Below are 15,789 nucleotides of genomic sequence, written 5' to 3'. Positions count from 1 at the left end.
AAGAGCAAAATGGAGGAGGAGGAGGAAGAGGAGGAGGAAGATGAAGAGGAGAAGGAGGAGGATGAAGAGGAGGAGGAGGTATAGAACCATTTTCATATCTACCCCAACACTCTGCAGCAATCTTTGAAGAAGGGTGGGGCTTTCTCAAAATCTTAACACTGTATTGGTAGGCTATACCATTTTTCCTTTGCGCATGTGAAAGAGGAACTGTTTCTTCCTCCCCAGCATAGAGAAGCCACGATTACCTGTTATCTGGTTCTGCATCATGGTGGAACATCCCTTCCATAGACCCCCTGCTCTAAGCACCAGTCCCATTACCACAAATCCTATCTTGGACTTAATTAAGTCACAGACTCTATATTCATGGCATTTAATGAAGAGAGAGGAGAGAAGAGAGGAGAGAGAGAGAGAGAGAGAGAGAGAGAGAGAGAGAGAGAGAGAGAGAGAGAACTTCTCTTTCCACTCTTTCCAGTAATTCTGATGCTTGTGACTGTTGCAAGAAGTCTGTTGCTGGAAGCTTCTCCTCTCAAAGGAAGGGTATTATGGGGTGTGTGTGAGGGTGTCTCAATTAAAGGCAGATTCTGAGGGTGAAGTTCCGAGGTAGGGCCATGTTATTCAAATGAACGTTGGGGTGACGTGGTACAATGGTTTAGACCTGCATCTGCATATGCCCTTTTTTGTTTGTTTGCTTGTTTGTTTGTTTTTGTTTTGAAACTTAGCATGCTGGACTGGAGTTTTGGATTAAGATATTTACAGCTGCCCTGATAACCAGAATATATAGACAGAGAAGGGAAAGGGGCCAGAAGCAAAGGGGACAGACCCTTAGGAGAACATCCGAGGAAGTGACAGGGTGACAGAGCCAGCAGCATGGGGTGAGGCAATGCTTTGGTACTTTCTGCCTCTGGCCACAGCTCCTCCACCCCCCCCCCCAGCTTCCTGGCCCCCACCCCCCCCCCCCCCCCCCCCACCCCCCCCCACCACCACCACCACCACACACACACACCCCCCCCCCCCAGCTTCCTGGTGAACTCCCTGCAGGAAAGAATTTCAGGAAAGACCATCAGGAAGTAGAAGAGGAGGTCTGTCTGTCTGTTAAGCATTTAAACAAATGTAAGGACAAGAATTAGCGGGAAGGCATGATGCACACCCTAGAGCAGCAGGGTGGGCTGCTCCGGAGAGAGCCACTATGCTATGTCTTTGCAGTTGCTACGTGTGCCGTTTTCGGTGGCTTCTGAAGCTACACCTCAAGGCTTGCTAAAAAAAAACTCAAATAAGATCCCAGGAGGGCTCTGAGGTGCCAGATAGGATCTCTCCTGGAGGGTAAAACCCCATCTCACAGCATCACAGGGAAACCGGAGGCTTCGACTGTTAACAAAGGTGTACTCCTGTCTGTTAGGTCCCTGGAGGTATCTGAGGGAAGATGAAGACTGCATACAAGGGCAAGCAGGTTTGGGCCTGACACATGGTTCACTGCGGTTGTAATGCTCTTCTCTGTAGAACAGGAATATGGTTGCTATGTTGGCAACCTTAGCAGCAAAGGTTCTTCACTAAGCAATGCTGGCATTTCTGATTCTCAGCTGACAGGAATCTTAGACTAGCTGCTAGGGGGAGGGGCTCATGACAAGTGACAGAGAGGCTAGGAAAATCATTTTAGTTGTTCCTTCTTAAGCTGGAGGCATCTGGAGCCCCTATGCCAGACTCTTAGAGTAATGGTGATATGGCTGAGCACAGGATCTGCAGAAAGATCCCTGCTCCAGCTTCCGGAGTGGAGCAGGCGTTGGCCTTCGGTCTCCCTCTTTGGTCTTTCCATTTTCTTGCTTACATCTGAGGTTTCACTTCATCATTTAGCCTGTGTTTTAGTTGTCATGGTGAGCAGGAACCTAGCTTGTTAGCCTGGGTGTTTTTCTCAGTTTTTAGACTTAGCAGCAGTGTTGTCAACATAAAGATTTACTCTTCTGATTTAGTTTTCCCATTATCACAAAGTTCTATCTCCCTTCCTTCCTTCCTTCCTTCCTTCCTTCCTTCCTTCCTTCCTTCCTTCCTTCCTTAGTGTGTGTGTGTGCACGCACAAGCAGGTAAGCACATGTAGAGGTCACAGAGGTCAACCAATAGTTTTGTACCTCAGGTGTGTCAAACATTTTTTTTTTTAAACATAAGATCTCTCATTGATCTGGAACACACCAATTTGTCCAGGATGGCTGAATGAGGATGCTCCTGTTGTTATGGTGTCGAGAACAAGGAGCTAACACCAAACTGTGGCAAGGTAAAAACTTATTTTTATGGCCAGTCCAAACTTAGAACAGGAAGCTTTTTTTTAAATAGCAAGCGAGCCAGTTATTACAAAGCAGAATATTGCAGTTGTTTTTGTCATCATAGGACAAGAACATGCTGTGGATTTGTAGTCAGTTATTGGAACATAGCATGGGACATTTTATGGTCAGTGGAAGTGGAAACTTGTGGTTTCTTTGGAAAGTCATGCCAATTGGTGTTTTGCTGGGGGCACACAGATGAAAAGGTGTTTTACTAAAGCAGCCACATGAAAGACTGTTTTCCTGAAGCAGACACAGGCGAAAGGATGTTTTGTTATAGCAGACATAGGAGAAAAGACACACAATGTTCAGAAAGAATATAAATGTGACCCCACAGACAGTCGGACCCTGAGCACTGGTTTGCTCTGCTCTGCCTTGCTGCTCTTTGCTAACGATAAGCACGTATTGGTTCGCCTTACACTGTGTTGCTGAGCCCCACTTGATGTGGTGATATCATAGAAAATTGCCAAAGAACTTTTTGAGAGGCCTCTAGCCCCTTGGTGAGCCTTGCACTTTCTTCTGCACTGAGCTGCCCTTGCTGGTTTGTGTGTGGTGTCTGCTGAGAGAACTGAACTACAGCTGCTGGTTCGTATTCGGTGTTTGCTATTGGACTGTTGGACTGTTGGATACCATGACAACAAAGATTGGACTCACCTCTCCCACCCCCCAAGAACTCTTGCTAAACAGGTTGACTCCCCCTGTGTCCTCATAACTTTTCTCTTGGGTGGTAGGCTAGAGGAGGGGGGAACCCTTATTAAAGTAGGCTTAGAAAAATTTATGCATAGAGTCAGTCAATTCTTGGAACATATCATGAAACAATTTATGATGAATAAATATATCACAAGGTTATAGAGGAAGAACAAGTTAAAAAAAAAAAAGACAAGGTGGCCTTCATGTTAGGACATGATTAGAGAAAAACACAGTTAGGGAACAGTATACAAATAAATTGAGTTCTAACATTATGTTTAACTAGGAAAAGCAAGAAAAAAAATGGAGCGAGCTGTCCCCTAATACTGTCTCTGGCTCTACAAGTCTGGGATTACAAGGACGTCAAAATGTTAATTTTTTTTTTTTTTTGCATGCGTGGGATCAAGCTCGGATTCTTGTGTGTGCTCCCCAAGTCCTGTAGCAACTGAGTCATCTCCACAGTCACACACAGACCTTCATAATGGAGAGACTGTGGACATGTGGACTTCCTGCTCACAGGCATACTCAAAGTAGGGCTATTTTTGTGAAGGCCACTCTCAAATGGCCTTGTTAAAAATGGTCTACTCCCTTCTTTTAGTAGCCATAGCACTAAGGCCAGAGTCAAGCTGAACTAAGGAACAAAGATGTTATCTTAACTGTAAATGGTGAAAGCATATCTTAGGTAAGATTTAAAAACAAACAAACAAACAAACAAACAAACAAACAAACATGTTTTTTGTGAATAGCAGAGCAGAGATTTGCTTTGCAAACCAACTTCAAAGGATTATATCCTCTGAAATTACAGGACTCCAGAACTTACCCAAACAGAAAAGTGACTCTCTATAATCTGTAAGCTAAGCTTAATTTAGAAGATACAGACCCCATTTTGTAATTCTTTTACCACATCACCAAAGGACAAAGTCAGGATAAAAAAAGAAAAAAAAAAAAAGAGTTTCCTCCAGCCACAGAGTGCACGTGTGATATAGGTGGATGTTCCCGTCCAGCGCTTACAAAACGTCAGTACAGCGTATTCTCTCTCTCTCTCTCTCTCTTTCTCTCTCTCTCTCAATTCTTTGAAATGGTCATGAAAAGCTGCTGAGCAGCAAGGTGGTGGTCCCCCAAGCTTACCCACAGAGGTGCTGTCAGAGCCCCGTCCTGTTAAAACGCTTTAATTCTTGTAGTATGGTTGGCTTTCAGGCAGGGAATTTCTTGGCACCTCTAAGTGACAGGCTGTCTTGTGATTTAGCACATGTGACTACTATTGTCGACTTGACAGAATCTAGAGTCACCTGGAGACCGGCCTCCGGCTTGTGGGAAGAGAGATTATCTTGATTACTTAAGTGTTGTGCAAAGGCCAGTCTTGACTGTGGGCTAGACCATTCCTGGGTACGGGATCCTGGACTATATACATTGATCTGGGTAGCAGCGTGCTTCCACAGTCGTCTAAGTTCTGATTACCAATGCGATGTGATCAGCCATTTCAAGATTTTTTTTTTCCTGCTTTGCTTTTTTACTATGAACTATGAGCCAGAGCAAACCCAGTTTTCCTTAGCTTGTTTTTGTCACAGCTGCAGGAACAGAAACCAAGACCTTGCCCAGTGACCAAGTCTTATTGTGTGGTAAGGTAGTGATTAAGTTCACTAGGGTAGGAGCATAGTTTTAAACACAAGAATCCACTGTCCTTTCAACGGAATGATTTTTGATTCATTTAATTTTCAGAAAATTCTAGTCTCTTGTCATCTATTCCAGAAGCTTTCGGTAGAGGGCGGCTAAAGGCTCCCGGTGAAAAGCAGGCGCCATTGGAGCCTCAGTGGCCACCGCAACCAGCAACCACTGTGCTTGCAGAAGCTTGGGGAGGGTGGAGCCGGAGGCCGGGAGGCTAGAGCCAGAGAGCACCGCGTGGGAGGACTGCACAGGGCCAGGCGCGCGTGCGGGCGGTGCAGGGAGCGGTGCTGGAGGTTGCGAGGCTGTGCAGAGAGCTCCGGCGGGTGCATAAGGCAGAGAGGGGGCAGGACAGGGGCAGGACGTTGCATTGGGCGTTGCACTGGAGGTGCAGGGCTCTGGACATTGCACTGGGGGTGCAGTGCACAGGGCGGTGCGGGGCGCAGGGCAGCTGACAGCGTCATCAGGCGGGAGCAGCGCGCGCTCCGCCTCAGCAGCCACCGCATCGCGCAGCGCACAGCAGGTCCCGGAGCTGTGCCTGGAGACCTGCGGCTCTGAGCCGGCTCTCCCCAGGTAAGCAAGCCACCACGGCTCTCGGCTGGAGCTGGATGCAGTTCGAGGGTGCCCGGCGCTTTTGCCAAGTCCTGGGAGCCAGAGGAGCAGGATTACTCTCTGGGGCTGAAGATCAGTATGCATCCCAGGACTGGGAGAGGGGGACCAGCCAGCCTTATCATAACTGCATCCTTCCAGGAGGGGAGGGCGAGGTCGAAGCCTTAGCTCAGTTGGGAGAATGTTAGACTGAACACCTAACATTGCTTTGAAGGGGCAAAACCTCAGGGTCTTACCCAAGATTAGGGATCCCGTCCTAACAACAGGAGTTGCGGTTGGGGAAATTCTTTGACTGCAGGTATTCTAATGAATGCGGAAGATTCCATTGATTTAGGAAAAGTCTCCTAAAGAGGTATAGCGAGAGAAAGAAACATTCAGAGCCAAGAAGAAATGGCTAGGGGATTCCTGATGTTTGGACCCCAACCTCTAGACTTAACGCTCTGGAAAGGGACCAGCCCCAATGTCTCATTTCCTATTTTAAAGACCACGCTTGGGATATCCACGGGACTCCCCTTCTTCTCCCGGTGGGAGCTCAGACAAGCCTCCGCATCTAGTCCAGGCAGAAGAACGTGGGTCTCCATCAAAGGACAATGACAGCTGGCTGCCCAAGGGGGTTGGACTTCCCCACCCTGCTTTGCGATTCCATGTCCCAGTTCATATTCTTTGGGGTTGGGGGAATCTTTGGAACTGGACACCCCACATCTCGGTTGTTCCGTGCCTTCAAAGGTGGAACACAGTATAACTTGGGTGGAGGAATCCGTGCCCAGCCAGCCTTGTTTAGGAATTTATTTCACATTTTGGTTCTTGTTAGCTTTTAATCGGGCCCCCGTGCATACTAGTTTATACTAGCAGAAGTTTTGTGATTTGCTTAAAAGAAAAAAAAAACCCATAAAATATTATTTTAAAGGACTATTTTCTAAGTAACAGCAAAAAAGCTGAAGTATTTTAGATCTCAGATCAGTCTAGATGTGTTCTTTCCCACTGGCATTTGGGTTCGAGGAGGTGGAGTGGGTGGTAGAGAAAAGAGAATAAAATTAGAATAAATTTAACAAATTTGTATGGGAATCATACTTTAAAAAAAGAAATTGTTGTTGCCTAAAATTGCAAACTATTCGGTTTTAGCTGTGCCCTTCATACTGGAGAGGGCCCTGAGCCTGGGCACAAGAAGACACAACACCCCCACACCCCCATCCCAAATTTATCAGAGAAACAGAATATGGTACAGGTAGGAGGTCCATTTGACTGAAGATTTTACATTTAGTGCAGGTGACTGTCCCTGGAGAACCCAGGCAAGGAGTGGGGAGAGGCAGGGCTAACACAGACTGTAGCCAGGCTCCGAATCCTGTTCAGTTTTCTTGTGTTGGGGACCCATGTGCAGGGCTTATACAGGAACCCCCAGAAGCTTTTTCATGAGTGCTTTAGCAGGATGCTCTGGAGGCTTCAGACTCACAGTTTGAAAGGCAAGCTAGGCAGGGAGGGGACTCCAGCAGCTGGCTAGCAACCAGCCTTGTCAACAGAACTATTTCAGCCTGAGAAGGGCAGGCGGGGACCTTGCTACCGGCTTCCCATATGTGTCCCGTTTTCTACGGCACACACCATTCTATACTTCCCTAGAAACAACTTATTCTAGCAACAAATGATGGGCTTCCGATGGGGACGGACAAAACCTCTGAAAAAATAATGGGGCTCTTTTTATCAAGAAAGAAATATACCTTCTTGTAGTCAAAAATATATTGTAGTCCAACCAAGGGATGGTTGACATGTTGAATTCAGTTAGTGGCTTTAGATAAAAGGCATCCTGTGTCCAAGATGAACGCACCATGCTCTTGTACCAGGGAGTTTCTGTTTGACAGTGAGAGAATTTGGTTGCCTCCGGTGTGCTGAAAGTACTCAGCCAGCACTTCGTTCTCCACGAAGCTAACCAGTATCCCATTCTCTTTTGCAAGCCAGCTCCAACCTGCCTATTGATCATCTGTGCCTCTGGAGAGAGCACATTGGCCATGGACAGGTGTCCTTTTCAGGGCTAAACTGATTGCTATGACATTAATTGATTTGGGTAATGATTTTTCCAGGAAACAGCTGATCTATCAAAAGTGAAGATGATGGCTTCCATGTTGTCAAAATTGCTGATATTCACCCCCCCTCTGTGTGTGTGTGTACATGCAGGTACCCATGGGTGCATCTGGATACATGTGCACATGCTTGTGTACATCTGCACACATGTGCACACACATGTGCATTAGTTAGAATGGTGACCAGAATCATTGCCAAGGGTCTTCTTTTGCTGGCATTCTTACTTAACCTGGAGCTCAGGCGTTTGATTAGGTCATTGGCCGATGAGTCCCAGGGACCCTCCTGACTCTGTTGCCTCAGTAGCAGACATGAGCTGCTATGCCTGGCTCTTTTATATGGATGCCACGGACATGAACTCAGGTTTTCTTTCTTCCATAGTAAGCGCTATACTGACCGAGCCAGTCTCTTCAGCCCTGGTGGCCTTTTAAAAGTTAAGTTTACAAATGCCTTCACACAGCAGGCAAGAACATAATATCATCTGTTCGCTTCCAAATAATGCTTTAGTTTTTGATTACCTGGCAGGCAAGTTCTCTTCCTTGACCCGGTGAGACGTTTTTTGAAGGGATGGGAGCAGATGTCCCCTCTCTCTTCCTCGCTGTTGCTTCTGATGAAGCTCTGGAGAGAGATTTTGTACAGTCCTCGCCCTGGGGCAGCAAGTGCTGTCCTGTAAACCAGTGCTGTCCACTTGACACATGACAGGAGTGCTCCATGCATAATTCAGATTGGGCAATTAGTCACCTCAGAAGAGAAAGAGGAGCGGGGAAATCAATTTTAGTATTTCCATATTTAACACTTCATATATTAAAACCCACCACTTAAAGGTATAGTCAGTATAAAACACCAATACTCTTTTTTTTCTCTCTTTTTCTTTCCCCATTCTAGGTCTTAGACTCACAAGACATTTCAATACAGATCAGGTAGTCCGTGTGGCCAGTGGATGTTAAAAGCTGAAAGGGGCCCACAAAATGGCTTAGTGGATATGGGTTACCAGTACCAAGCCTATTGACTCAAGGTCAACCCTGAGATTTGCATGGTGGAAAAAGAGAACCAGTTCTTGCATCCTCTCTTCTGACCTCTAAACATTCACCTTCACACATCCCCCCACGCATACAAAATAAATAAAATGTAACAAAATATAAAATAATAATAATAAAGTTTAAATGTCAGGGACCATGGCCAATTTAAGGCCATTACAAATAAACAAATGAGTCTCATTGATGTGAGACCTGGCTCTTCTTTCTTTGCAGAAATCTGAGCCTCTTCACTTCTCTCTCTGTGTGTGCATGGGCCAAGTGTGTATGTGCCTGTGTGTATATATGCATACATGTATGCAGAGGCTAGAGGATCATGTCAGGAGTTCTTATTTATTGACACAGAGTCTCTTGCTGAGCCTGGAGCTCACTGACTGACTAGATTAGCTACCGTCAAACCCCAAGACTCCACCTGTCTCTACTTCTTCAGCCCTGGGCTTACAAATTTGCACCACGTTCTGGCTTTCTATGACACTGGGCATCAAATTCAGGTCCTGTTTACACAACAGCCCTGTACTGACTGAGCTGTCTACCCAGCTCTCTTATTTACTTCTTTGCCAGTAAATAAAGAGGACTAGCTCAAATAATTACTCTGATTCTATGAGAATTAGCTGTCTGCATCCAGTCTTCCTGGAGAGTCTGCTGTTGCAGAATAAGCACCAATTTCTGTCCAAGGTAAGGGCCTGGATTTGCTTAAGTCAAGTTTCACATTTAAGTTCCTTTACTGAGAAAGTACCAGCAAACTCATCGGTAAGCTCGTGACCACTGGGCAAGCAGTGGCATGCTATGTGGCTAGACATCCTTCTGTCTCTGACCTTTGCGTGCTGTCACCAGTCTGAATATTATCAGTGTTTAAAGCTGCTTATTTTTATGCCACCAGACAAGGTTTGTGTGAAATGTAACTCTCCACACTTCACTAATGCAACCTGCTTGTAACTTGAAGCCAAGTCGTGAGTGACTTGAAAGGGAGGAAGAAAGGGTGTCAGGGTGGTTCTGCAGGCCAGTCAGGGCTGGAGAGGCACCTCCTGATGCCATTGGGTTCTCTGGCTCAGAATTCATCATGGCGGACTTTGAAAGAGAACGGCGTTTTGTGTCAAAGGATTTCAGGCAAAAAAATTCTCAAGGCTAGTTAATGTCTGGAAAGGGACTATTTTTCTTAGAAAATGGGGACATTGGGGAACTTTCCACCAGGGCACATCCATATGCCCACACATCTGGGTACCTACAAGTCCACATTTTTACACACTGGCACACCTACATATCCATACACTTCCACACAGACATCCACATACCAGAAGTCTTACACTAACACACACTCACACCCATGTACACAGACACATACACACAACCAGACACTCACACATTCAAAATATCTACACACCCACATCCATGTACACACACACACACGAACAAACACACATTCAAAATATCTGCATGCTTATGCACACATGCGCGCACACACACACACACACACACACACACACACACACTCATAAAAGCACATACCACACTTCTTTCTTTAATGTCTCCAGAGGAGTAGGGTTCAGACATGCATTAAAACTCTAAGAATCCTTTGGGGATTCTTGCCTGTTATCCTTAGGTTTCCAGGTATTTGTATGTGTGTTTGATGCTGGGACTGAACTCAGGGCCTCCAGCTGATTTCTTATTGTAACAGCTTTGAAGCATTTGAGTTCAGGGTCAGAGCCCATGCCTCTGCATTCAGGGCAAAGCTAGGTAGAATCCACTCAGCTCTCTATAGTATTCAAATCCAACCCTTGAGAACAGTCCAGCTCAAGGTTGGACCTCCAAAAGCATAGAATCACTTTCCCCACGTGACAACCTAGCCTGGACTGTCCTATATGCATTCACCTGAGATCAGTAAGCTACCTTCTTGTCTCCTCACTAGTGAAATGGTGCCCAAGAGTTAAAGAGCAGTAGCTATAACGTACCCCTGCTGCTCAGTGGCTTGGCCAAGCATCTGGCTTCATTGTCTTGACCTTTGCCCCTCTCTCATAGGACCACTTTGGACTTCAATGGTGGTCATTAGATACAGAGAGCAGAAGGGAAGGTGGGGAGGAGGTGACCAGCGGATACTTGTTTATTGATAGGAGCAAGGTGCTCCGGTGTGCCGTGGCTCAACAACCTCAGATGATAACAACTAACGGTGTGTTTCAAAAAGTAAGGAGAATTATCCAGTAGAGTTCTTACCCTAAGCCAATGTCTGAGGGGAGAAACATGCTTAGCGTGATTTACAGGACACATACAAGTATCAGCACACAGCATGCTACATCCTTAATAGATGTCTGCATGTTTAGAACTGGTACTTTTTATATAAATTTCATTACAATTTTAAAAGGATGAGCTAGGGAGATAGCTTGGTCAGGAAGGTGCTTGCATCACAGGCACTGGGGTCTGTGTTTGAGTTTCAGGATGCAAGTAAAAAAAAAAATGCAGTGTGGTTGCATGGGCTTGCAGTCCCAGTACTGAGAAGATAGAGACCTGGGACTCACTGAACAGCCATTCTAATGTAATAGGCCAATGGGAGACCCAGTGTCAAAGGGATGGATAGCATTTCTGAGAGTGCTGTTTGGCTGTGATGTGCTCACAAGTGCAACTGTGCACATATTAACACACATACACCTCCACACATGCATGCACTTCCAATTTAATTAAAGACAGTGAATGGGAGGAGGATGTGTGCGCTCCACAGGAATCCTGCATGACTGAGGTAGTGAGGCCTGCATGAAGTGCTAGCAAGGGAAGAGGAAGTGTGGAATTAAAGGAGAGCAGATACGGCTGGGTGACCTAGATTTGAAAAGCTTCTAAGTTACCTATATTATCATGATGAGCAAGCATGGATTTTTGTTTTGTGTTTTGATTCCCCAGGAGGGTTCACCTGGGAAGGCTATTCCGTTCTTTGAATGTTGGTCTGAATCCCTCCAAATACGTGTGTGGCAAATTTCAGCAATTTTTAGGGAGGAGAAAATGAATCAGGGTTTTGGAACAAATATCTAAACATAATGCAAATGTAAATATGAGGGAGAATTCATAATAATCCCAGAGTAGGGAGGATTTTTCTAAACTGAGATACTAAAAAAGATTTAAGTCAGAGTCATACAAATTCTGCATTTCTGCATAAATGCTAACAGCAACATCAAAGAATAGCTCTTTGTGACCTGTTTCAGGTGAGCCTGAGTTTTTAATTGGGTGGAGTTTGTAGCTTAGACTCATCAGAATCCCTTGCTGGGCCCTTAGTTCTGAGACTTGGAGCCGAAATATAGTTTGGCAATAGAGTCCTTACCTCACCTGCAAGAGGCTCTGGGTTTGATTTTCACAACAGAGGGACAGACAGATAGACAGACAGACAAACTCCAAGCCACTGATTCAGCAGGTATGGTTCAGATCTGGCTGTTGTTGACTCCCATCAGCCATGAGTCGTTTGAGAGAAACTCATTGTGTATACCAGGTTGGCTTTGAACTCCCAAAGACCCACTTCAAGACACAAAAGATAATGCAGTATCATCCATTCATGCCAGGAGATGTCTGAGCAGAAGGTGAGATCATATGGGGTCCAGAGATACAAACTCCAGCTGCTTCGAACAGGCGAAAATATGCTTGCTGTCTCTGGTCAGAGTTCACAGATCAGAAGGAAAGCTGGTCACCCATCACACAGAACAGAGAATCCAATACCATTCTATATCAGGCAAGCTCGAGAAGTCAGCATTTGCATCCTAAGGAACATGTGAGGTGGAGGGAAACTGGTGGTGACTTTGGAGTGGAAAGTCCAAATGTAGTGAGGCTAAGATGGATTCCGTCAGTGGTTCTCAATATCTGTGATGCCTTTGGTAACCCTCTGTCTCCAAAAGCAATTTTATATTACAGTTTACAAGAGTAGCAAGATTTCAATTACGAAGTATCAATGAAATAGTTTTATGGTTGGGGCTCACTACAACATGGGGAGCTGTTATTAAAGGTTTATAGTATTACAAAGATGGAGAGCCACTGGACTAAGTCCTCTAACCTAGAAGTTCGATGCATAAGAGATTTTTCCTCTACACATAGGTTTAAAAAATGAGTTATTTTTTGCAAAAAGGGTCTTATCTGAGTAAGAGACTCCCCAAAGCAGATTTCTGTGCAGCTGACAAAGAGCAAACTGTCTCTCTCAGTAGGCCAGCCCCGGACAGACTGCCTGGACACTGTGTTCAGATTTTTCTCTCTAACTTCCCACCCCCAAGGTTGATCTCTCTCTACCATAGACCACTGCATTGTTACCTCGCCACAGCAATAGACCTTAATGTCTGCCCAAGGCTATCAACCTGCATGCTAAATGTTTCTTTTCCTCCCCAATTATACACTGGAAAGAGAGTGCCCTTGGCAACCAAGTCAGAACTCACATCAAACTAGTGTGAAGTGGTAAGCCTGTTATGAGCATAGACCAGAAGATATTGGAGTTTTTCTGTCTTATGTGGCTTGCATTTCCTGACAGGTGGTAGCATTGTTTTTGCATTGGTAATGTTTGGGGAGATTTCAACAGTGACATTCAGAGACTCTTCTGTCCTGAAATTCTCATCTTTTAGAAGCAGTTCTAGCCATTCCTGAGACTCCTAAATGGAAACGTAAGTCAAGCTTTAGGGCAAAGGCAGCTTGCTCCATAGCCCTGACCGAGACTGGCAAAGGGAACCTAGGAACTGTAGAAACTGAAAGAAAGTATGGGCCTGGGGCTGGTAAACTGGATCTGAGGGTGAAGCTCTCATGCAAACATGAGGACCTGAGTTCAAATCCCCAAACCCACTGAAAAGCAAGATGGTGCCACATGCCTGTAATACCAAATGTTCCTACGAGAAGATGGGAGAGTAGAAAAATTCTCAGAAGCTCACAGGCCAGCTAGGGTAGTGGTTAATAGCAAAGAGACATGGCTCAAATAAAGGAGGGAGATCAAGACTGACTTTTGAGGTTGTTGTGTGTGCCTGTACCCTCTTTGTCTGTCTGTCTGTCTGTCTGTGTCTGTCTGTCTGTCTGTCTGTCTGTCTCTCCCCCCTCTCTGTCCCCCTTCCATTATATAACACTCTGCACACATACTGTATACAGGCATGCACATGCACACAAACTTTTTCTTTCTATAACATACAACCTCTGCACAAAACCGTATACACACACACACACATGCACACACACTAGCAGCCTTGTTCTTTTCACATACCCCCCCTGCACAATACTAAATACATATATGCATATAGACAAGTGGCCCTCCACACTATGCACACAATGCTTTGGAACCCAGAGCTCCATGCTGAGTGGCTGCAGGCCTCCATTGGATTGCAAGTCTTACTGGATTTGCTGTCTGGACAGTGCCTGGGTATAACATTACATGACTGGAGATTCTGCAACTAGTATCTTGTGTGGTAGACAGTGCTTCTCCACAGATGACTTGTCTTATTCAAAGCTGACCTCGTTTTTCTGGTCCTGTGTCTTCTTTCTCCTCCTCCTTGTGCATTTACGCTCAGGTGAACTTGAGCTGAAGTACCCCGTCTTCATTAGGCAGCAAGTCACTGCTGCTGGGAATACACAGTCTCACTTCCCGGTGATGTGGCCACTGACAACACCCTCAGACTCTTACTGAGTGTGTGCGAGTAGAGAGTAGTTGTGAATGCATGTTCGTGTCTGTGCTGGCGGGCATGCATGTGACAGTCGGAAGTCAAGTTCAGGTGTCATTCCTCAGCAGTCATATGCCTTGTTCTATGAGACAGGGTCTCCCACTGAACCTGGGGTCTGTTGATTCAGTGAGGCTGGCTGGCCTGTGAGCCCCAGGGATCAATTTCCCACAATACCATCACACTGCATATGTGTGTGGATTCCAGGGCTAAGGCTCCGTTTCCTCAGACCTACACAGCATCCGCTTTACCTCTTAACGACTTAACTTCACCTCTGCCCATCAATCACTAGTTGCTCTTGACCTCTGCCCAGCACTAGCTGCTGCTAATGCCCCCACTGTTTTCTGTCTTCACTCTGCACCTCCCTTGCTTCAGACCTTCTTTGTCCCTCTGCGGAGTGGTCAGGATCTCCCCACGAGATGTCTTTGTCTACTCCTGAGATGTTGGTTGGGCCTTCTCTTGCTGACAGTGTTCTCCCTATAGCATCAAAAAGGCTCCCACTACCTTCCTGTGCAAAACATGTGGCCTTGAACAAGATTAGACAGTGATCTTTCAACAGAGAGCCATGCGTGGGCCAGGGGACTAGCTCCATTGTCTTGCTATGGTGGTAATGACATGGTCCCCTGCTATTGTAGCTTAGGGATCACCCAGGACTCACTCATGGGGCTGGAGAGATGGCTCTGCAATTAAAAGCATGCACTGTTCTTACAGACGACCCCAGGGTGTTTCCCAGCACTGACACGAGCAATTCACAACTGCCCATAACTCCAGTTCTAGGGGACTCTAACATTCCCTTCTGGCCTCCAAAGGTACCATTACTTATGTGCTCAGACATACAAATAAATTTTTAAAAAGAGGTATTAAAGGGCCTGGGGTGGGGCATCCAGTTCACTAAAACACCTGCCACTACCACAGATTCATGGAAGGTGCCAGGGCAGGGGCCATGGGGACTAGGGCAGAGTTCTGTGCCCAGGGATTGTTGCCCACGGCCAGCTGATTAACCCACCCTTCTCAGCTTGTTCTTTAGAAACAGAGTGTAGATCCTTTCATGCCCCAAACAGACTGTTTGTACACACTGTCTGTGGGATGGCAATTCTCACCCCTCGGGGGCCCAGCAGTAGCAATGAATAGAGCAGATAAAAAGCCCATGAATAGCTTTTATAAAGCAGAGGTGCAATCAAACTTCAAAACAGGGGAACTGTGCAGGAGGCCAGGAAGGCGTGTGTGCTCTAGAGATGAGAAAGAGGAGGCCACAGGCCATCAGGGGTAAGACTGGGCTGTAAAATAAGGCAGCTGGACCAGAGACATCCTCACTGAGAAAGCTGATCCATGAGTACAATCCTGTAACCGACCAGGATGTGAGCTCCATGGAAGTCTAGAGAAAGAGCAGTCTGAGTAGAGGGAACAGCCAGTAGGAGAGTCCTGAGGCAGGAGCATGCTTGGTGTATCAAGGGAGCAGTGGAAGCTTGTGTGGCTGGGAAGAAGTAAGCTAGGAGCACAATGGTAGAAAATGGGTGTGTGTGGTATGCATAGTGTGTGTGTGTATCTGTGGTGTGTGTATGTGTGTGTATTTGTGGTGTATGTGTGTGTGGTGTATATGTGTAGTGTATGTGTGTGGTATGCATAATGTGTGTGTGTGTGTGTGTCTGTGGTGTTTATATGTGTGTGTATATGTGTGTGGTGTATGTGTGTGTGGTGTGCATAGTGTGTGTGTGGTGTATATTTGTTGTGTATGTGTGTGTGTGGTGTGCGTGTGTGTGGTATGTA

At 46.0% G+C, this 15,789-nt stretch overlaps 1 protein-coding gene across 3 annotated transcripts in view; it reads left to right on the top strand.

Moving 5' to 3' along the window:
- The first annotated feature begins 4,358 nt into the window (after nt 1-4,358).
- Nucleotides 4,359-15,789, top strand: part of Diras2 (DIRAS family GTPase 2) — a 28,003-nt gene continuing 16,572 nt past the window's right edge. For 2 of the 3 annotated variants that reach the window (XM_029468655.1, XM_029468656.1), the window contains exon 1: nt 4,838-5,231. The gene's annotated coding sequence lies outside the window, so the exon portion shown is untranslated. Of the gene's footprint in view, nt 5,232-15,789 lie in introns of all 3 variants that reach the window. The other variant, XM_021181090.2, reaches the window with a different exon arrangement.

Source organism: Mus caroli, chromosome 13, assembly GCF_900094665.2.
Source record: "Mus caroli chromosome 13, CAROLI_EIJ_v1.1, whole genome shotgun sequence".
In the NCBI taxonomy this organism is placed as follows: Eukaryota; Metazoa; Chordata; class Mammalia; order Rodentia; family Muridae; genus Mus; species Mus caroli.
The sequence above is the reverse complement of the archived record's forward strand: the minus strand, read 5'-3'. Positions and strand labels throughout refer to the sequence as shown.